Below are 23,596 nucleotides of genomic sequence, written 5' to 3'. Positions count from 1 at the left end.
AAAAAGGCATTATTATTTCTACAGGAAAAATGCATGTGGAATTTGGTCCAGCTGCCATGGAAAAAGCAGTCCCATCTCTGACTGACTGTAAAGGCAGATCCATGTGGGATATAAACACTTCAGGGCATTCAGAGCAGCATGAGGGCTTCCTCCAGCTCCATGTGGCTTATGGGGACATCACCACCAGGGCCACTGTGGCATCTCTCGGTGCAGGGGGCACTTCAGGTTCCTCTTTTGGGGGCACAACCTTTCCCCAGAAAGCCTCCAGGATTTTGGATCTGGGCTCCACAAATATTCCCATTCCAGCATAAGAATTTGTTGAAAGCAGAATATGGTTGGTTGTACACAAGGACAGCGGATGCCTGACATTTATCTTCATGACTGAAGACGGCAGACCACAGAACATGAGAGGCAGAGTTAGTTATCTTCTCCTTAGCCATGACTGACAGTAAATGTCAGCAAAGATTAGTTATTCTGTATCATATCCGTGTCACGCATGTTTTTAATTCTCCTACTGCTCCAGTACTGTTTCCACTTCCAGTTGTAATAAATCAAATGTACTTGCTCTGCGTGAAGAGGAGTTTCTGCAGTTGGAGAAGACCTGCTGATCACCCACTGTACCCACTTTACATGTCCTCAGCCCAGACAGAGTTCCCTGCTCTGTATCTCTGACCACAATGGTTTAATTTTGGTTAAAATTGTAATTAAATCCATTTGCTATTTGTGCATCGCCTTCCCTCATGATGGATCCAGCAGCACAAGGTAATTAATGAGTTGCTTCACTCAGCAGTGAAACACAGCCACGTCTGGGGTGAAAGTCCCAGAGTTTAACAACCTGATGCCTCCTGAGTGGCAATTCCAGACAGGCACAGAAAGCCACTAAGGAAGAATTTGGAAAGAAACAATGGTGAAGTCTGGAGGACACTAGAAGTACTGCCTTTGCCAGCAGAAATAAACCCCAGTTCTCTGGAACATGGTCAGCATTCAATACTTTTGATTCAGCTTGTTGTGGTGGGGTGAGCTGTCATGAGGACAACAGACCCACCATGTTCTGGGGAGAGCACACATTAATGTCCACTTTAAATCCCAGCTCTGTGACTGAGCTACTGACAGCTTTGGAGAGAGCCAAAGGGCAGCAGGGCTGGAAGGCAGCCTGCCTCAGACTCCCTGGGCATCAGAGTGAGCCTTTCCTTGTGCCCAAGCCCCCCTCAGACCCACAGAGGGGTTGGAAGGATTCCATCTCACCTACTCTTCCATACAGGAGCTTCACATCACCACCCTTGGACATCAAGTCTCATCTCTTCTCAAGGCACAATGAACACAAGTGACACCATACCTTTACCTTTCACACCCTGCTGCCTGATCTCTTTTTTTCACCTCCCCTTGCGCAGGCTTTTCTGCTCTCCTTTTGGGTCCCCATTGCACCCAGCCAATGATTCCAACCCAAACCCAACCCCAGCTTTATTCCAAGGTGTTTTCACCTGTTCTTCACTTCATCCCCTGAATCAGTGCTGAGGTTTGCAGCCAGTCCTGCAAGCTGTAGAGAAGCCATCAACATCTCCTGAGGGCACCAGGTCCCTTCCTAATGGCTTTCACGTCTTCCCGTACCTTTAAATAATTGAAATCTCTTTGTTGCTAAGTACATCCAAGCAAGAGGGCACTAAAAGTTTTAAACCTCTCTGGGGACGCCAGGACCAGGAAATCTACACAACTCACAAGATGTCCTACCACCAAAGTACCTTGTCTCCTGAAATGAGACTGACTGTGCTGCTCCTCGGTGCCACACCTGCAGTGGTTCCTCCCTCAGGGTGCTTGTCACTACTACAGGAAAGGCATCCTCCCTGATTCCTAACAGCCTTCTCAAATCTGGTTTAAAAAAACATTTCAGCGTAGAGCATGATGCCTACAAAGTGCTCCTCCCGAGAGAAGTGGCAGCAGGTGACACGAGGCTCCTGTCAGCCCTACAAAAGCACAGCACGAGCTACACAGACGTGGCTGGCCCTTGTAGCAGCTAGGTTATGTCCCTAAAGCATGAGGAGCACGGAGAGGTGAGTCAGGTCTTTCTACCCCATGAATTCCCCAAGGGAAAGAACACCTAAAAGGCAGTTTTTCGTCTCAAAAGAGGAAGGCAGCTCTACAACTGCAAGGGGTGAGGACCTGGCAAGCAGGAGTAAGGCACAGCTCAGCTCAGCAATGGGGCAGCTCTGGGTGCTGCTGTAGCTGCTCACCTCAGCCCACCCTGAGCTGCTGAGGAGCTCAGAGGAGCTCTGAGGCCAGCAAGGCATCGCTCAGAAACCAGATCTAACAGCTCGCCCTCAAAGTCCTTGTGTCTTCAGAGATGTGCCTAATTAAATAATCTTTTCATTTCAATTGAAGACAGCAGAGCTCTCTTAAAGACCCTGACAGCTTGTTCATGATCCTGAGGTGGTGGGCACGCAGTCCCTGGGTTGCACAGGGAGAGGATCAACACCAGACAGGTGCCTGGGCACAGCAGGATCTGGGACAAATGGCCCCAGACAACTGCCCTGTGCTTCAATCACCAATTGCCACTTCCGATAGCTAAATCCCCATGCTGATATCACTCCTGATGTAAATAACCATCCATTTATAACTCCTTGTAATTACCTGCCTATTTCTGCGGCCCGCCTTCACAAGGTAGTCTCTCTGCAATTATAGTTAATTGCCTTAATTGCTACTGCATATTTGAAGAAAGTGCAGAAAAAAATGGATGAGATGGGCTAGTTTAACAAAGAGCCATATGGGGACCAGAACAGAAAGAGTTAACATTTGAAGCTTCTATTTATTTCTCATTCCTGTCAAAATAAACCCTGAGGATGTGAAAGCCCTTCCACAGAACCATTGACACGAGTCTTGACCGTTCCTGTAATAACTTGTGAAACTTTCTTTGAGCACAAGTCCCAAGCTGGAGGTGGAGCAGCCTCTGCCAGCCCTGTCCAGGTGTTCCCAGCATCACAGGGATGATGCAGGTTTATGTCCCATTACCTACAGTAACTGCAAATATCCTTCAACCCATAATCATGGGACTCATCTGTGCCCAGGCTCTGAATTTCCCAGGCTCTGAGCTCCATTTTTTAGCAAATTAGGCAAACTCCAGGGACAACCCCATCCCTCCAAATCTGAGCAACCACTCCCCATGCCAGGATGTTCCCTGCTCTGCCACGGGACTTGAGCCCAGGCTTCCACACGGGACCAAATGTCCACCAGGAGCCATCAGTGTCCTCATTTGCCCTCAGTTCCTTCTCTGCTATCCCGAGCTTCCCATGCCTCACGGATCTGGCCAGTGCCCCATGCCCAGCTCCCAGAGCTGCACCAGCAGTGTTAACAATCCTCAGCCAACAGGAAGGTCAAGCAGAGCAAAAGCTCCCACCGAGCCACAAATCCTCTGCTCACCTTCCTTCTGAAGGGACATCAATTACTCGGGGCTGTCAGGAGGATAAGGCAGCCCGGCCTCCACAATAAGGAGGATATTCCAGCTAATAACTTCCCATTAAGCTCCTCAGAGCTGGATGTTTTCCATGCTTTTCTGCAGGGCTGCTGCCAGGGCTTGTTTGCTCTCCTTACCCAGCTAACTCTTGAAGGGATATGGCTTGAGGCACTGTTGTAAAATGAGATCTCTACCACCAGTCCTGCTGGAAATCCCTGGCAGAGCTGGACAGAGAAACCACAACCTCTGAGTTTTTGCTCTGATCCCAGCTTAGCCTTTCTCTTCCAAAGGAAGATGACAGCATTCAGAAAGCACACAGAAAATATAAACAAAATTTTTTAAAAAATTGAAGAATCCTCTTATCCATCACTTCTGACCAGTTTATTTCCTGCAGGCACATTCCCACCACACTGAAGGGATGCCAGGAGAGGATGGCTGGGATGTTATAGTTCACTTTTTCTCTCCTTGATGTTCACTAACCTTCAAATGTCCTTCCCCACAAACTGAGAGGTGACTGCAGAGGTGAATCTCAAGTTCAAGTTTAGGGTTGCTGACCTGAAGATCCACGTTTGCATCCCTTTACTATTTCAACACATCCTGTACCTGCTCCTCATCCTTCCCAGCAGCTTGTCCTTCCAGGGCCGACAACCACATCACCACACACACCAGGATGAGGATGGACCCTTCCTTCCCTTCCTAATCCCAGGTGGGAAGTAGCTCAGGGATGCTCTGGGAGCTACCCCAAAGCACTCCTTGTCCTGCATTTCTCCAGAGTGCAGAACTGGGCTGGTCTTGTGGGGAGTGCCTTCACCTCAGGAAATTTTCTTGAGGAAAAAGAAATCTCTGTTCCATTAATGATTCATAAAAATTTTACAAGGTTTCTGCTAAAGGAAGGAAAACAAACAGAGATGATGTCGGCACCCAAGCACTCTTGAAATCAAACATTCTTTCTCTAATGCATTTTTTTCTATAGTACCAATCAGAAAGGCAATCAAGCATGAAGCCCACAGCTCCCAGTGCTTCCATTTCCAGCATGTGAATTTTTTCCTGCTCAGGACATTCATTCCCAGTGCTTCCACACAACCTCATGTCCCACCAAGTCTCTGGAGCAGCTGGTGAGATGAACACCAAAAAAACACCCAGAAGGCCAAGGACAGCACATCCTTGACAGGATCCTGATTTTGATGGAATTCATTAACTTCACCGGCATCTAGGACTGGAATGGGATCAATGTGCATGGGCACTGTGGGTGTTTTCCAGGCACATGGGGATGGGGAGGGAGGAAGCTCCTGTCTTTCCCTAATAAAGGTGGAAGCTTTCCATGTACCACAGCATTAACAACTCCTTCATTAAAATCCAGAGCCTAGGCTGTGTTTCCAGCAGGGAATGGTGCAGCACAGCCAGGATAGTAATGAGAGGTTTGCCATTAAATCCACAGCTGAGGTCTGGTCCAGGCAGAGACATTTGGAAACCGAGTACCTGAGTCAGCTCGAGACCTGTCTAATCAGTCTGGGGAAATGTCAAAGGTATTTCTGCAGTGTTCACTGGCCAAAAAGACCCAATAATCTCTTTTTCCCCCTTAGTCCTTTGTTTTTCTGAGACCTTCCCTTTCTCTGCAGAAATATTCTGCTGTAAACATAGACGGCTCCCAAAAATCAGGCTTCTTCATAAACTGTATATTAAAAACCAACCCCCCAAAGAAAACTCTGCAACTGAATACAAAACATAGCTATTGGAGAGCTGCACAGTGACAGTGATGAGGAACAAACCCACCCAAAGTAAGGGGGAAAAGAAGTAAATAAGGAGAATACAAGGAAAAAAATTCTGCTGAGAACTCAGGAGACGTTAATTGTCCAAGATCAAATGTGTATGGATGAAATATACATAAGGCTCATAAATCTATATCATACAGACAGACACAATGCTAAATATATATTAGTTACTTTGCAAAACTTGAAATTAAAAGCTCTATTTTCATCCATACATGTCTTTTGCTCTCTTCACCATCCACAGGTTCTGAGAAGGAGAACATCTTTTTCCCTGAACAACTGCACAGGGATTTGGGATAACCCCCAGGAGATGGGAAGGATGCAGATGATGAAGCCACCAGCATCCCACCTCTGCAGTGAGACCCTGGCTCTTGCTACCTCAAGCCCCTCAGCTCTCACCTCCAGCCTCTATTAAACAGATGTTCATTCCAAGCAGAGCAATGAAACCCTTTGGAGGAGCAGAATCCCATTTCCCAGAGCCTGCTATCACCCCAAGAATCCACACTGCACCCCACTATTCACAGCCTGGCTGTGCTCCATTCCCAAGGGAGCAAAAAGCATCTGAGCTGCCAAATAAAGCCAGAGGAGATGGTTTCTCCCATCCATCTCCCCCCTGGAAATGTCACAAAGCTCTCTGTGGGTGTCTAAGCCAGTTAAATACATGGTGGGGGGTCTCCCAAAACACACTGGGGATAAACCAGGTTAGGGGAGCTGCATTTCCACCCCTCTGCATCCCCCAGGCTGCAGCCAGAGCTGCTGAGCATTAGCAAGGAGCAGGAGGAGAGAAACCCACAAGCCTAAGAGAAAAGGGGAAAAAAATAGCAATAAAGGCTTTGCTGCCTCCATGGCTGGCTCGGGAGCAGCCGGGAGGCTGGTTAATGGATGTCAGTTCTGTTTCCATTGAAGAAAAGAAAAATCAATGAAGCCTCTTAGGCAGGCAGGGCACAGCCACGGCCCTCGTGCTGTTTTGCCTTCTCCTCTCCCACAAACAGAGCTTGGATCCACATTTTCCAGCTCGGGAAGCAGAGCCAAGCAGCCCTGTGGGTTCACACAGAGGCAGGAGAAAGAGGAACATCCGTAACCTGATCCTCCACACTGCTCTTTACCTGCAGATGTTCACTCCCATGGATTTCTGCAGCAACAGCTGGAATAGGGTGGGAAGAACCTCGGCTCAAACTGCCACGTTGGCAGAGACCCCACTGCAGATGTAATTATAAAGCTGAAATTCTCTCCCCAACTACTTTTGGGGTTGAGTTTTTTATTGTACCCCTGTGGTTTTGCCACACTGACACGAGCAGCGCTTTGCTGGCAGAAGGGACCCGCTCTGGGTGGTCTCCATAGAGCTGGAGTTGGATTTTTCCCTTTACTGCCTCTGTTTCAGCCTCTCATGCAGAAAAGATGCAGCTCAGACATTTTGTTAGCACTAAAAAGAATACTAATGAACTTGCAGGTTGCTGGGTGAGGAACCTAATGACAAGCCACATGCAGAATTGCTTAGCTGAGTGTCCTGGAAGTTTCAGGGATGAGATTAAATGGACTCAGGATGCAACAACTCACCAAAAAAGCCATTTCTTCCCCTATTTCTGCTTAGTGCAGTACCAGGTGTTTTCCTGCTGCTCAACACCCTCATGAGGCTCTAATACACCTGATCAATGTTGGATATTTTCTATTCTGATCCTGTGACTTCCTCTAAATGCTGGAGTTGGGATTTATCACCTCACCAGCCAAGTTCAGCCATTTGGACCCCGTTTCATAGCAAATGGAGAGAAGAGGCACTGCTAGGACACAATCTGTCCGACCTATTTTAGACACCTGCCTTAGACTGGGATGAATTGCACCCTAAGAAGGCCCATTGCTCCCCAGTGACTGCAAAGGGGGACTGGACAAACATGCTCAGACACAGGCATCCATCATCTCAGACACCTGCAGTTACAGGAGCAGGTATCCCAGACTGCCCCTCCTTTTCTGGCCTCCTATGGAAATGCTCACAGATTAAGTTTTTGGCAGAATTTTTGTCAGTTCCTCTGCTTTTTCTCTCTTCCCCCTTAGCCCATGTCCTCCTGTAGTCAACAAGAGACAGGACTCTGGGAGATGGGCTGGCGCCTCTCTCTTCCCAAGACCTGCTTGGATCAGATACCTAATTTCTGGATGCCAGAATTTCTGGATGGATCTAACTGAGAGCACAGAATCACAACATCCATGACAGAATCAAAGCATCCTGGTTTAAGACATGAATGAAGCAGTCTCTGACAAGAGCACACTGCTCTCCCAAAGTTCATGTCTCACTCAGGCTGAGAGAGCCCTCCAAGCCCTTGGTGGAGGAGTTCTTCAGCAAACAGCTGCCTGAAAATACAGCTGCAGCATCTTGGGGTAAGGATCAGAGCTCTGGAAAAGCATGGATGGGGCTCATTTTGGAGAGGAAACCATGCGTTACCAGAAATAAAAGATAAAGCACCACATCCCACCTAAGGCAAAGTCCATCTCCACTGAGGTGCTTTCTACAGCACCAAAAAATAGACTCCAATCTAATATCTCTCATGCTGGGGAAAAGTTGGGTATGGATGCCATTTTCCAAACTGCCTTGTCTCCAAATAACATACCCTCATACATTTTTAGCCTTGAGTCCTACTGGGATGAGCTTATTCAATCGTGCTTTTCACCTGCACACCTCTGTCTAGCAATCTTCCCCAATAATTCGTGAAGCCTTTGGCCAATTTTAACTGAATTTGACAGAGGAACAGATGGCTCAAAGACATTAAGTACCTGCAAGCCTAGTGCAGATAGGCAGCCAGGTACGAGAGAGGGACGCTGCGAGTGCCCCACGGAGGGAAAGGCCACAGGAAAATGAGATTCATCCTCATCTGAACCTCAGAGAATCCACTCAGCACAAAGCCTTTCCAAACGTCCTCACCACAGGCAGCAAATCATTGACTCCTACTTGGATTAAAATGAAGTAAACTTAAAAGAACCCCGGCTTTATCGGTCTCCGTGCCAGTCAGAGGATGGATTTTGCATATGAAATCAGAGCCTGTGTGACAACTCAGACAAAGGAGGAAAACCAACACGGAAGCAAAGCCAAGTTGCTGCCGGCACCAAGGAGCTGCAGGAAATCTTGCACCAAACCTTCCCACGTCTATCCAGAGCCCTTGGATGCTGCAGGCGGGGTGAGGGGATGACTGATGCAGCAAATTTTAGGCGGTTCCTGCACCAAATTTTTCTTGGCTCCATTCAAGATATGTCTTGCATCAAGGGAGGGCACAAAACGATCTCAGCGGCCCCGGGCTGGCCCGTCACGCCAGACGCCAGTAATAGAGCTGCTCATCTATTTCCCATCAATGTATCTTCTTAATGAGGGAAGATGGCTTTTTAATAAATAAAAGCTTTCACCAGAAATAGCCGCACGGCCATCTATAATCCCCTGAAAACTTCTAAAGGTCCAAAGTTGAGGCGCAAAGCACAGAGCAGGAGTTAGTGCGGGGTGGTGAGGAAATAGGGCAGCCACTCCCAAACCTTTAGAGCCGGGAAGAAATGCAGCACACCTTTCCTGCACACACCTGCACATGCCTCACCCTCCCAGCACTAGAGCCACGTCAAAAGCATTTTGCAAGCTAATATTCCCAAAGTCCCAGAGCTTAGGCAAGTACTTTTGTTTCTATTTCAGTGCAGGGGGGAAAGAGGCAAAGAGCAGCAAAATGACTTCATTGGAAAGGGTGAGTTGGTGGCAGAGTGAGGATGGAGGAGGCAGCAGCACCCCCGAGCCAAAACCAGGGAGGGATTAGGCACTGAGCCTTGTGGCCACCTCCCCTTCCGTGTCTATCAGCACCATCTCCCCTCTCCTCCAAGTAAAGCAGATTTGTCCACAAAATCAGCTCCGGGTGGTGCAGCCTCGCCCAGCAGGTACAGATGGACTCGCTGATCAAGATGAATCATTTGGCACGTTCCAGTGACCCGGGCGCAACCGCAGAACGGGCTCTTTGCTCAGGGCCCTCTCCAGGGCCAGGGCATCGGGGACAAAAATGAGAGGAGCCTCCAAAACAGTCAGGGCCCCCACATCTGGCCCCTCCAGCTCATCTGCCCCCTCCCCACCAAGGTCTGGCTTGTTTGCCTCACCGAAGCCCCCACCCTGCTCTCAGACAAGGTTAATAGGGTAGAGAGAGAGCATCTGTTTATGAGAAGGTTATCAAGTGAAAGGCAGTAACGCAGCCTCCAAACCAGCTTTTCATAGCCTCTTACTTATTATTTAATTTGGCTCCAGTACGTGAAATTAGGCTAATGGCTGTTAAGTGGTTAAGGCACGCACATTGTCCATCTGCCGAGAAGGCTCCAGGCCGTTGTTCTGTTTCAAAGGCTAAGGAGGAAAAATAATATGAGAGTTGCATGCTGTTAGTTTGAGAGCTCATAAATGCATTTTTTTTCCTCTTTCCCTCGCTTTTATATTTCTTTTATCTCCAGTGCTTTGCCTCTTGCAGCATTAGGAACTTCTGGAAAGCGAGTTCCCAGCTTTATTATTTTTTTTGTCAGTGCTCTTATGCTTTTTTTTGCCTTTATTTTTTTTTTCTAAGCGGAGGGAAGGGTGAGCCAGCCCGTTCCAGCAATGCCACAGCCACCAGCTGTTGCAGCCTTCCCATTCAGCCAAGCTCAGTGCAGCATCCCCCATTTGAGAGCAGGAGAATTAAGCACAAAGCCCTGAGCTTTTGTCTCTTCTCCTTGACACCAGGACTGGCAGCTTCTCTCCACCAACACAACATCAGCTCTGCAGTTTTCCTTACACACAATCTGGAGCGCTCAACCCCTCCCCACCTGCGCTCCTTGCTGCATTTAATGAGCAGTTCTACACATTGCATGGAAGAAGGGTGTTTTTCTACACATTTTAAACCTTAAATGATGCAAGCTCAGGCTGGAGCTCCCTCTTCCCTTGAGTTTTGCTCATAACCAGCACCCACGCGGATTCTCGGGTGTCTCGTACAAGAGTTGAGCTGGTTCTGTCATTACTTTAGGGGAGTAATGAGGTCTCTCAAAGCTTTACTGTTTTCATGGGAGTTGTAGGAATGTAACCTCCCTGTAAAAGCTGACCCAAACCAGGCAGCTGATTCACAAAAGCCAGCAGGAATGGTGAAGGGGAAGAGGGACACTTGGACCTTTCTTCCATGCACCCACAAAGAAGGGGTGAACGACTTTAAGGCAGATGAGCTACTGACAGCAAGGCTAAACTGCATGTCAAACCCAGCCAAAAATCCTCGGAATCATGGGATAACAGAATGGTTTGGGTTGGAAGTTTAAAGGCCATCCATTCCCATCCCCCTGCCAGGGGCACCTTTTACTATCTCAGGTTATTCCAAGCCCCGTCAAACCTAGCGTGGAACACTTTCAGGGACAGGGCAGCCACAACTTCTCTGGGCAGCCCATGCCAGGGCCTCAGCACCCTCACAGGGATTGGGAATCTCATCCCAATATCCCACCTAACCCTGCCCTCTCACAGTGGGAAAAGCCATTCGCCTTTGTTCCATCAGGCAAGGGAAACTGCTTTACCCTGGCAGCAGCTCTGGGAAGGAGGGGCTCTGAGGAGGGGAACAGCAGGCAGGAAAGTGAAGGGAAGGAAACCTCCATCCCCTGCAAAAAAATAGGAGCCCAGAGCCATCTCTGTCCCTTGTGTAGGAGCTGAGCTGACTCTGAGTGAGGAGGGTTATTTATGGGGACACGAGGAAGGAGAAGGCAGCTGACAAGCAGATCTCATTTTCCTCCATTACTGCAACAACCCCACTTGAAATCCAACTTTATCTCTTCCTTTCCAAGCCAGGGAAAAAATAAATAACTGAATGCCGCAAACAAAGTCAGCCTTCCATCCTTGTTATCCCCTGATTTTGCCAGAGGTTAGCGTGGTGGTTTCAGACTCGCAGCAGGGGAAACAAGCAGCAGTTGGCAGCACCAGGAGAGAAGATTGGAGCATTTACCAACAGGCTTGTCCCCTCACCTCTCCTGAGAGGAGCCCCCAGTGCTGCTTTTCCACAGAAACACTTTTCCAGGGCATAGCTGTGGCATCCAGGCTTGCCATCTGCTCTATCTCCCCTGGCTTTATCCCTCAGTACTGCCTCTCTCACCAGGTATCTGCATGAATTACTCCTCCCCACTTGTACCTTTGTTCACAGGGTATGTAAATATAAATACATATTTATCTCTTTCAAAAAATCTTTCTATTTTTTGCATATACATATAGATTTTTTTTTTTTTTTACATATTGGGGGTTGGCACTAGATTATCTTTAAGGCCCCTTCCAGCCTGAGCATTTCTGTGATCCCATGATAAACACACACAAATTTGGTCTCTGTATATGCCAATGGCTGACACATGCAGAACGAATTGTGCTCAGGGGGTGCTTTGTTATAACACTCAACCCCTGAATTCCCAGCCCTCTACTCATTTTGATACTGCTCTCATGCTTCCCTGCTGAACCTGACCCAAACCACACCATCCAGACCGTGTTTTTTGAGGAAAGATATGAGGAAAACAGGAAATTAAGCTGCTGGTGCTGCCTGACGGGAGGATGAAGCGGCTGTGTGCTGGAATAACCACCAAAGCGAGATGCTCAGCCCATGTCCTGCAGCTCTGCACCTGCTTGTGCTGACAAATAACTGCCCAGCCTGCAGAGCATTCTGGGATTATGGAAGGGAGCAGGATTTTTTCACAGAAAACTGCCCAGATTTGGTCGACCAGTGCGGGAATCTCACGCTGGTGCAGCAGTTTCTGGGGGGAAGCGAGCTGGTGCAATATTTTTATTTGACACTGGCAGCAGCCCTGCTCTGACACATTTTTCCCTGTTCTGCTGCCAGCGCTGTTTAATTCCCGTGGCAGGCTGGCGGGAGCGGTGAAGCGATCCTAGCAGAAGTCTGACACCAGGAGAGCTCTGTGTGAATAGCATATCCTGCAAATCTGCAGGATAGAGAACATCTGAAAACCAGGTTAAGGGATAAATACTGACAAGCCCTGACTGGAGAACAGAGTGTTCGTTCAAACACCTCCATGAACTGGAGGATTGTTTCGGTTTTCCCTCTAAATGCTGCTGAACCAGGTGATAGAGCCACATGGAAAACCAGAAGGAGGAGGCAATTCAGAACTTCCAAGCTGCTCCTGGAGTGTGGGGGGCTTCCATCTGAAAATAGGGGAAGTTTGCAGGGCAGGGTGTGCAGGAAGCATCCTTCAAGGACTCCTACCCCTTAGCATGCTGCCAGGGAGCATATGCAGGGAAAAGAAGGATTACAGCACTTTGCTTCTGATCATCCCTGTTTTGAAGGGGTTTTTTGGCCTTAGTCGCCAGCAATTTTGGCAAGAGGTTTCCCAAGCACTGAGCTGGCAGTTGTAAGGAAGAGGGTGGCTTTATCCAAGACATAAAAATCCGGGGAGATGGCTTTGAACTAAAGCTGATGCAGGAGAAAGACAAAAAGGAAATATCCTCGTGGGCACAGCAGCTGCTTCAGAGACAGCAGGGAAAATTTGTGGAGGGGAGGCTGAGCTCAGAGTAGAGTTTTTCCCAGACTGCAGGATCACAGTGTGGAAGGAGGAGACCTGAGGAGGATAGGCTCCATATTTCCATATTTTTCCTCAGATTCCTTTAAGAAAGAGAAGATTTGACCCCCCCTCCTCTCGTCTCAGGGGAGCAGGGAAAGAGGACACGCTGCTCACAGCCTGCAGCCTCACTGGTGGGATGGGAAATTGCTCTGCTCCTGCTGGGATGTGCAGCCCTGGCCTCTATGGGGAGTGATGGATGAAAGGGAGGGAGAGGAGGAGGAAGCTGTGTCTTAAGGCTCTGCAGCAGCAAATGGCCTCAGCGATTAGAACTGAGTGGGCAGCTGTGTATCACTCTGGATTTTCTGCCTGTTTCATCACTAGCAGTGACTCAGGAATATTCTTCATCGCCCTCAAGCGAGGATATGATCATTTTCTGCCACTTGAGATGAAGCTAATTTTACAGCAGCTTAGAGGGAGAGAGATGTCATGTGCTGATTTCTGTACTGTCTGCATCACCCAGCTCTGCAGCACGGCCAGGCCTTAGGTGCTGACAGCTGGAAGTTAAACCACCCTGCATCAGGACAGAAAATCCAGGGAAAGGGAGTTTTTTGGAGCTGCAGGGCCCAGAAAGATGAGAGGAGAAAAGCAGCAGAGAATCAAGAATTCCCAGCAAGGAGAAACCTAACAGCGTCCTTTCTCTGGGTTCACAGAATCCCAGTGTGGTTTGGGATGGATGGGACCTTAAAGATCATCTTGTTCTACCTCCTGCCATGGGCAGGGACATCTTCCACTATCCCAGGTTGCTCCAAGCCCTGTTCAAGCTAGTCTTGGACATTTCCAGGGCTGGAGCAGCCACAGCTTTTCTGGACAATGTGTGCCAGTCCTGTTCATTAGTAGCAGAAGCATCATGACTACCTGAAGGTGTAGAATCTGCTCCTGACAGGACAAGTGTGCTGAGCAAGACTGATGGGCAGAAGGCAGATCTCCAAGGGCTGATCTCAACACTCAAATCTAACCAGTCTCAGAGACTCCAGATTTACCAAAACCAAATCCTGATGAGTGAGTATCCCACTTTTCACAGAATTCCAGACTGGTTTGGATAATGGAAGCAACCTTAAAGCTCATCTCAATCCAACTCCCTGACATGGGCAGGGATGCCTTCCACTAGATCTGGTCGCTCAAAGTGCAAAGCGTTTACAATGCTGGTGCCCAATCACTCCCTTGGCACATCAGATCCTGGGTCTGGCTGAGCTGCCCCTCTGATCCTATCAGAGCTTCCCACAGAGCTGGGATGAGAAAGCAGCAGAACCAACGGCCACCACTGACACTGCAGCTGCACCGCCCGGGCTCCTGGCTGGGAACCAGCCTTACGACCACATTCAGATAGGTTTTCTTGCTTGCTGCTCAGGCCATTTATTTATTTCTGAGATGCAAAAGCTGCTTTCTGACCAGGCCCTAGCAGAGCCTCACCAGGCTCCCTGTGCAAAGCCATGGTGTCCCAGCCACCGCCCCGCATGTGATTCCTTGACAGCCCTGGATTCGGGAGCTAACTGGCAGTGGTGGCTGCCTTTGCAGGGGAAACGGAGCAGCGCTGCCAGCTTTTCGTGACAAAGGGAGTGTTTATAACAGGCACGGTGACAGCTGTCCGAATGCCACATTTATTTACAAAACGTTCGTTAAATTACTGACAGTTGGCGCCGCGCAGGGAAGCTGAGAGGAGGAAGAGCTGACACGTCCCCGGCGTGCTCGTTCAGCAGCCCCACGGTGCCTCTCAGCAGCCTCCCCTGCCAACGTGGGTGGCACAGCCCTTTGCTCAGGGTGTCACTGCACCTTCTGTCCTCCCCTTCCCACCAAACCTGCAGGGAGATCATCCTGCAACTCCCACCCACCCCAGAGGGTCAGTGTCAGGACCCAGGACATCCCTCTGGCTGGCCTGAGCAGCCAAGACCCCTGCCCAGGGGGCTCAGAGACCCTGGCACAGAGCCCAAAATGCCCCTGTGGGTTTGATTATGACCCATGGAGCAAGTTACCAACCTTAGATGAAGATCAGCAAGCCACAACAGTTTAAGTAGAATATTAGTAAAGTTATCACGAGGTAGAAAAGTAGATTTTGGGGTTTTTAGTATGGAGGTTCAGAAGGCAAGATGGAGGGAACTGGGCACGTCCAGCCTTTCTCCTTCTTGGCCTCCATCTTCTGCTGTGATATTGGCACTTACAGATTAGAGTAGAAGCTCACTGTCTAACACAGGTGATAGGTATTGGGAAGTCATTGTAAACATTGTACATGTAGTTTTTAGTACAAAGACATAACACTGCCCCTGAGGGCAGGCAGAGTGCCTCACACTGTCTTGCTGAGGTGACCTCAGAAGAGCAGAAAATTTTTTATAGATAAGATAAAATAAACAACCTTGAGACCAAGAAATTAAGAGTCCCTGACTCCTTCTTCGAGCACCGGGCTGGGAAAAGAGACTTTCAGACTTTTCTCAAGGTCACTCTGACCAGCAGAGATCCTGACGGGTCAGAGCCACCAAGGTGGGTGAAGTTCCTCCTAACAATGCGCAGCCACCAAGCCTGAAGCCTTTTCTAGAAAGATCAAGAGGATGTTGATAACCCTATGATCCCTTCAGATTATTTCAGGCAGTGCCACTTGAGTGGATGGAGGTCACCAAGAGCATCTCTGGACGGCCAAAAATGTCTGTGTTGTTTTCAGACTCACAGAGGTGGCTGAGGTGAAGGCCCCTTGTCTGCTGAGCAATGTCAACAGTCTGCAAGCTGCTGGCTTGGAACCAGCAAGGAAATTGCAGCTGCCATCCTCCAGGAGACAAGGACAACAGGAGAAATTTAGGAGCCCAGCTGACATGCACCAGTGAAAGCATCTCCCCTGGCCAACCAGCTCCATGACGAAGCAGCAACAACCCAAGATGGGATTTTGACTTTCTGGCCACAGAATTGTTCAGGCTGGAAAGACCTCTAAGACCATCAACTCCAACCATTCCCCCAGGCCACCACTCACCCATGTCCCCAAGTGCCACATGCACGTGGCTTTTAAATCCCTCCAAGGATGAGAAGGGATTCCTCATTCCAGTGCTTGACAGCCCTTTTCGTACAGAAATATCCCCTAATATCCAAACCAAACCTCCTCTGGTGCAATTTAAAGTTGTTTCCTCTTGTCCTATCACTCATTACTCATGAGAGGAGACCGACCCCCACATCCTGCCCTGCCACAGAATGCAAGAGAGGGAAGAGAATCTTTAATTCCACTGGTCAAGGCCAACAAGATACCTTGGGCTCCTTGTATTTGTAGAGGACTAAATCACATCACCTGCACACACACACGCCATGAGGAACCTCCAAACTGCTCCCTCCCAACACTGCCACATCCTGCCCTGACTCCCACACTGTGGAAGTCTGCAGAGCAAACAGGGTCCTGACGTGCCTTGGCCAGCTGGAAATTTGGCCTTGGAAAACATCATTCAAAATAGGCTTTGTCTGATTCAAAGCAGCTCTTCCATATAGTAGTAAGCAACGGCAGGGATGAAGTTTGATGGAAAAATCAACCCAAGTTGCAAAGCAGCTTTGAGGTGAGTAGGGAAAAATTTATTTTCAGCTAAAGGGAAACTGTGTGTGTCCAGAAATCCTTCCCTTCTGAGACTGAATGAAATCAGAATCTTGCTACTTCCTATAAAACACTTTTAAACCAAATCTTGCTTTAGCTTCATCAGAGAACTTCCTGTAACATTTGAGAAGATGCTTCACTGAACTCACAAATTCAGATAAAAGGAAAGAAATACTATTTTTCCAAGCAAACCCAAACCTGCCCTCTCCCCCACAAGGCAATTCTAAGTCAAATCTTTTCCAGTCAAGGTATGCAAGAAAGAAATGGATTGTTTAATAAAAATATCTGGGTTTGAATTAAAAAAAGAAAAAGTATTTTCTTATTTAACAAATGATAAAAGTCTGAAATTTTTGAATGAAAGTAGACTCCCAGCTCCTGCTGAATAGTAATGGAAGAAAAAGGACTTGGAAAATACTTCCTTGAATTTTCACCTCAGTCACCTTTCCTTTGAGCTCATGAAGAGCTTTCTACTGGACTGTAAGAAAGGAAAAGGGATGCAAGATAATTAAATGTTATCTTTATGGTTTTTAAGGTTATTTAAGGAATAAAGCCCTACACATATAATTGACTGAATTTGGAGGACTGATGGATAAGAACTCAAATATGCCTTCAAATATTACTGCTGTGCCTATCTGTAGGTCCAAAGTATCTTGAGATTTGGTAGTGTCTTTGAGCCTGGAGCTGCCCTGCTCTCTTTTCATACCTTTGAGAATTTGCTTTTCTCAACAGCTTCCCCTCATTCTTCTTATTAGAGATGAGTAAAAACCATGAGGCTGAAAAACACGCTGCTTTTGCTGAACTGAGGATGTGAAGCTGCGAAAATAATGATCCCACCATGACAAAAAAAGGGAAAAAGAGACTCAAAAATCCCAAGTAATGAATGTTTGGATCATGGCCGGGGCTCTGCATGTGTCTGATAAAACAGACACAGGTGTCAGAGCCATTTATGGTTGCAGGCACAGAGCCGGTCAAAATCTCCCATCTCTGGGAAAAAATCCTGTGATATTTCACCAGCTGCTCATGTTGGAAGGTGGTTTTATCCCTTATTTACTCTGTCCTCATTGACATGCAGAGCTGAGCTCACTCCTCTCCTGTTTGACCCTTGGTGTCCTTTCCTATTCAGCACTGTCCCCAAAGGTGTCCCCACCTTCAGACCAGGCTCAGCTCTCCAGTCCTTGTCCCAATTCTCTCCCTGATTTTTCCAGGGAGGAATCCAGCTGCAAAGTCAAGTTTGCCTGCAGACTTTCCATACCCACCCATCTGCCTCCTCACTTTGCACATAAACTAAGGATGCTTCCCAGCGTGACTGTGGCGGTGACAGCCAACACCACTCCCTGACAGCTGAAGAATCCTTATTTAAACCAGGATTTTTAATATCCTCATGATGGAGATGCTGTTGGCGGTTCAGCAGACGCTGCAGCAACCAGACAGCCAAGCCTGAGCCTCAGACTTGGCTCCTTCACAGCCTTGCACCTCTGAGCACTAAACCCAAGGAGAGCAGAAGGTATTTCCCACTTGCTTTGCAAAGGTGCCGCATGCAACAAGGAGCAAACCCCGAGGAGAAGGGATTCCACATTGCTATTCCACACACAACCCCTTCACAGGCTGCATATTGGAGCAGGACTGAAATGCTGTCTTCCAACCTGATCCCCAGTCCATTACAGTTGGGATAAAGACTCGTGGTGACATTAATGAGCACTGGATCAGCCCCTTTGCTGGCATAAATCTCTCTGTCGCATCAGTGGGATTGCATTTTCCCCATTTGCCTGTTTGTTTGGCTCTGGATTCTCATTACAATTTCTATTAGCCCAGGCTCCCACTGATGTGGTCGTAGATTAGTTCCTTCCTGATTTTTTTCCTCTGAAGGAAAATAAGGGTGTCTAAGCTCAAAGTGGCAGGTTTTGGCAGGTCTGGGGGGAAGAAAACAACTCTGTCTGATCAAGAAGAGAATTTTTCCAACGGCACAGATTGGAGTAACTCCAGTGAAGGCAACAGAAATGACAAATACTTGGGCAAGCTGAAGATGACCCACATCCCCAGCCCATCTCTGTTAACACACACATGGAGCTGCCAGTTCAGGACTGCAGTGGCAGCAGCAGTGTGGCCCAAAGGGCTCTGCCAGGGTGGCACTGGGACAGCACACCAGGACAGCCAAAGGCTGGAGGTGAGGCCAGGTGCCATCCCTTGGACTGGCACCCACAAGTGCTCGAGTGCAAGGCTTACATCAGCTCATGGTTCTGGTGAAGCAGCGTCAGAGCAGACTTGGGGGCTGTGAGCAGCCCCACAGAGGCATTGCTTCCCCAGGTCCCAATATCCCTGATTTTACTTCAGCTCCCACCTAACCACCCACCCTGCCAGCAGCTCTGCAGTGCCCCAGCCACCAGGTACCCCCAACATGACAATTCCCTGCCATGGCCAAGCAAATACATCTCCCAGTCCCCTCTTCAAACCCCAAGCAAGGGCAGGACATGGGTGGACACCTCTGGTGCCCTCCAGCAGGACACTTTTAGCATTTTCCTTGCAGAGGGATGAATCCTGCCACAAAAAGACTGCAACGCAAGCAGATGACTCACGGAGCAGAGAAAGGAAGCGTTGCAATTGCTGTGCACGAATCAAGACATTTATAGGGCCTGGGAGGGCACCTAACGTCACACCAGGAGCTGAGGGCAGGGCTGACAACTGAAAATCCATTTCCTAAGCCTACCTTAACCATTACAAACACCAGCCCAGCATTCCTCCACTGTAGGGCTGCTCCGGCCTCCCTTCTCCATCCCATCCCTGTTTGACTTTAGCCTTTCCAGATGTGAGATGCTTAATCCAGGGTGGAGATGCCAGCTCCACAAAAGCCCATTTGTCCCCTAGAAGACCCCAGCTCCAGTGAACCAGAGGCAGCAGCTCTACCAGGAAAGCTATAAAGGGAAACCCTCCTCTGGCACAGCAATCAGGAGCTTGTCTCATCTCAGATGGAAATTGCACTCAAGAGAAAAAAAAAAAAAAAGAATAATCCATGCATATGACAATTTTTTTTCACCACTTTAAGCTGATTCCATCTCGGAGATGGGAGAGAGGTGGCAGAGATTTGCTGACATGTCACTTTAGTAATAAACTCCTCTTTCAGAAACGTGCCATCGCCAGCAGAGCAATCGGCTCGTGAGCTACAAACCCCACACGCGGGGCTCCTGCAGCCTCTCCCACGGGGCATCCCCAGGAACGTGGGGACAAAACCCTGACCAGAAAGGAGGACCCAGCAGGAGGAGAGAGGCAGGGGTGAAGTGGCACTGTGGGGGGTGCAGAACATGCTCTACTCCTTCCTCACCTCAATGCAGAAGGGGTCACCACAGCCCTGAATTGATTCCCTAAACCTCAGGGTGAAAAGGAGAGAGGTTTGAAGGAGAAGGACAAAGGTGGTGGATACTGGAGAACTTGTGGAATTAACTTAGGTTAAGACACGAGTGCACAGCTTAGCTCCATCCCTACAGGGCTGCTGGAAGCTGCTCCCAGCCCATCCCAGGTGCTCAAAACTCCTTTACTGCTCAGGAACTGAGAAAAGCAAAGGTGTGACACCTTGGCCACTGCAAGCCCCAGCTATATCTCCCACTTTGGCCTTGGGAAGCAGTTAGGCCAGCAATCAGGAGTCTCTGAAATAAATAACTGCAGCAGGATGAAAACTACCAGGTACTGGGCGTGGAGACCATGGAAAGGGATGGCTGTTCCACAGGTCTGAACCCTGCAGAGGCAGATGAGCACTGGTCTGGAAATCAGGAATGTGGTGGTTGTGCAGGGAAGGGGGGAGCTGTCTGGGCAGGGCAGGAGATGGGAATACCTAACTTGGGGTGTTCTCAGCTGTGGGACAGGGAGGACAGGCAGCACTCCCTCAGCGGGGTTATTGCAGCTCACAGTGGGAGTGGGAGCCTGGAGCAAAACGGACACAGGGCTGGGCAGCCACCAGAGGAGGGTTAGCAATCATGGCTGGTCCCTTTCATCATCATCCTCTTCCCTGTCTGGTTTTTGTTACTCACACCAGGAGCCTGGCCCAGCGCTGGGCACTGCTCTTTGAGCCCCCTGAACCCCCCATGACTCAGCCAAGGCTTTCCCAGGCTCAGACAGCCTGGAATGGGCTCCCCTGGCCTCCTCCCCCTGCAGGATTTCTGCACTCATTGACGGCAAACCACAAAGGCAGCTGCCCAAAACCTCAGCGAGAATCACCCTCGCTCAAACGCAGGAAAAGCCCTGGGGGAGACTTGGAGGCTCCCCCAGGACCTGGGTGCTGGAACACACCACATTTACCCATTGGAGATCATTCCCATTTTTATGTTACACAATAAAAACACAGCGAGGCAAATTCCTGTCAATAAAGGGGAAAAGATGGGGCAGCAAAGAGTCACAGAAAACAGACCCATCTCTGAAAAAGTCTTTTCTGCTTAGCAAACAAGCACTTTCTGTTTGCACCCATCAAACAAACATGCTTGATTTTGTTTTGTTTCACAGCCAAGTCATCATTTCTCCAAAATTATTTCAAGAGCACAACAGGGGCCAAATAAATTTGCAAAACAGGCTTAGGTAAAGAATGACAGAGCTCAGTGGCAAGGCTCACAGCCCTTTTCAAAGCCACTGTGGAAACCACAGGAAACATCAGGGTTAAAAAAAGCTTTGCCTCATGTTTAACTCAAATTTGACTTTTAGTGTTGGAATCAAAGAGGGGAACAAATGAAGGCATTGCATCACCCTGCCAAGGAAACCAGAGGAGATGGAGAAAGGAGCACCACGGATTCGGGGGGACACCATGCAGGCGCCTGTGCTGCTGATGGGAATGTCAGAGCCTCGCCATGGAAAGCGCTGACTGATGCCAATTAAAGTGAAATCATAATCAAGCCATTTGTTTTGGTGCCCAGAGAGCTGCTCCAAAGGTCTCAGCAACGCCTGGACTCGGTTCAAGCACTGCATGAAGTTCAGGATGGGTCCTCTCAGCATGAACCACTCAGTACTGGCGAGGGCAGAGCTGTCTGGACATGGTGGGAGGGGATGAAGATCAGCCTCATCCTCACAATCTGTGCTTAAGGACACAAGGAAGGACAGAAAACTCTGACCTCCACCTGCACACAATTCCTCAGTGTAACCCCAAAGGCAGGACCAACACATCCATCAGTAAAACCACAGTACTGTGACACAACACCCTCAAAACCTTTCCAGGCTTTGCTGCACCCAGGAGTAAATCCTACACCTGCTATCCCAGGCAGCAGCTCTGACCCAACATCTAAAGCTTGATTTAAATTTAATACAGTGATCCAAAGTGCTGGTACCCACGGCATGCCTGTACCTTCCAGCAGAAACATCACGAGATGGAAGGAAATATTTGAACACCTCCAATGTCTCTGGTCCTAAACTGATTCCCCACAGTGGATTGTACAGAGCAAAGCCTTTACAACAGAGAAGTCTCCTTGCAGCTTTCAGTCCAGCTTTTTTCCCAGCACTGAATTCACTCTGCTTGGAGGGACAGAGCTGAAAAGAGCCTCTTGGCAGGGCACTGCTGTTCGGGCTCCTCAGCACCTGCCACCCCAATAAAATAACCTAATTCCAACAGCCAAAGCCTCTCCCTTGGGAAGAGGGTGGGACAGGATTTCCAAGTGCTCCAGAGAAAGAGCAACTTCTGCTGCTGAGTTTTCAGCTTGCTCTTCCCTTTTGGCATCTGTGAAACACCAAGAAGGGACCTCTAGAAATATCTCTCCTTCCAAATCCTTGGCTGCAGCTCCCTGTCCTCCCACCTTGCATGGAAATGAGTGGGATTGGATTAGACCTGATTTTTTTGTTCTCCCTTTTCTGACTGCCACCCATGCAGGGCTGGGCAGGAGGTGGCCAGGAGCATCGCTGGGGTCTGCCAGAGCCTTTGTAGCAGCATTGCTATTCTGCACAAGTTAACTCCTCCACAACAGATCGATGGGCACGCGGGGCTGGGAGGGGAGCAGGCAGGAAGATTCATGCTTCCTTGATTTCCTCTGGTTTTCACATGCTCTGCTCCTCCTGGTGCAGCACGACAGGGACTGACCAGGGGATGCAGCAATGTCCCACTGCCTGCTGGGCCAACTGCTCCCACCTCAAACCAGCAGGAAAATCGCCTCCAAACGCCCAGGCAAAGCCACACCTGCATGTGCCTGTCACCACAGCAGAGCATGGAGGTGGCAGTGGCAACAAGCCATTCATTTCCAAGAGCAATCCCTGCTCCAGGGGCAGGACAGCAGGAATGCCATCAGCACAGTGGGAATGGAAGCTGCACAGGTTGCACAGCCCAAAGCCCACGTGTCCCTCTCCTGGGGCACACCTGTATTGGCAAGGCACCTATCCAGGGACACGACATCCCTTGCCACCAGCGTGGCTCCCAGCTCTACTGGGATGCACCCATGGCAGCTCTGGGCTGATGGCACACTGCTGTCCTCCCTCCCTCCCCAGAGCCACCTCCCAGGGGCAGGATTTGTCCCCTTTCCCATGAAGCCTCCCTGACAGAAGAATCCCTCCTGCTGACTCACCCAAGCTTCCCTTTGTTCTCCTGCAACACCAGTGACCACCCAGTGCCAGGGCAGAGCACCTCAATCTGTGGTGTGGATCGAGATCCCTGATCTGTGCCCAAAACCCTGCGCAGGCCCCCACAAGAGCCTCTTCTCATAAGTTTGCAGAGCACCCACCCAGCTGCTGCCACCCCGTGTGTTTCACTGCCCAGACCCCCAGTAACCCTCCCTCTTTGACAGCAGGATCTGTTGGAATTTTGGCACTTGGGAGAACACAGCAATTCAGGAAAGAAAAGGAGCTACTACTTTTTAAGCCAAGCTCAAATTCCTAAACAAGACACTCTGTCCTCCATCCTCTGCCACCTTTTCCAGCCTCTTTGCCCAGTTGTGCCATGACACAAGACAAATCCAGAGGAATGGCCACAACACAGCTCCCACCCTCCCAGGAGCTCGGAGCTGGGAAGGGGGACACAAAATTTGGCTGCAAACAACAGAATTGCAGGAAAATTCCTGCTGAAATTCCTCCCGGGGCTTTTTTTCCTGCCCTGGCTTGGCCCCTCTCCACGGGCTGGCCCAAAGCAGGAGTGCAGTGTCACCGCACACGCCCAGCTGGCCCCGCAGATGTTGGTGTCACCTATGCCAAGCCCCAGAGGAGCAAAGTCGCTCCCGAGCATGCCGGAGTTGCAAGCGCCGCTTCCCAGCGCTGCAATTAAATCCTGGCTTTTGATTTTTAATGTCCCTATCAAACATCCTCTGGGATGAC

General features: G+C 49.3%; 1 protein-coding gene across 4 annotated transcripts in view; it reads right to left on the bottom strand.

Moving 5' to 3' along the window:
- Window positions 1-23,596, bottom strand: part of LOC115913142 (protein CEPU-1) — a 388,205-nt gene that overhangs the window by 121,695 nt on the left and 242,914 nt on the right. The gene's annotated exons all lie outside the window — the stretch shown is intronic.

This window comes from Camarhynchus parvulus, chromosome 24 (assembly GCF_901933205.1).
Source record: "Camarhynchus parvulus chromosome 24, STF_HiC, whole genome shotgun sequence".
Classification (NCBI taxonomy): Eukaryota; Metazoa; Chordata; class Aves; order Passeriformes; family Thraupidae; genus Camarhynchus; species Camarhynchus parvulus.
The sequence above is the reverse complement of the archived record's forward strand: the minus strand, read 5'-3'. Positions and strand labels throughout refer to the sequence as shown.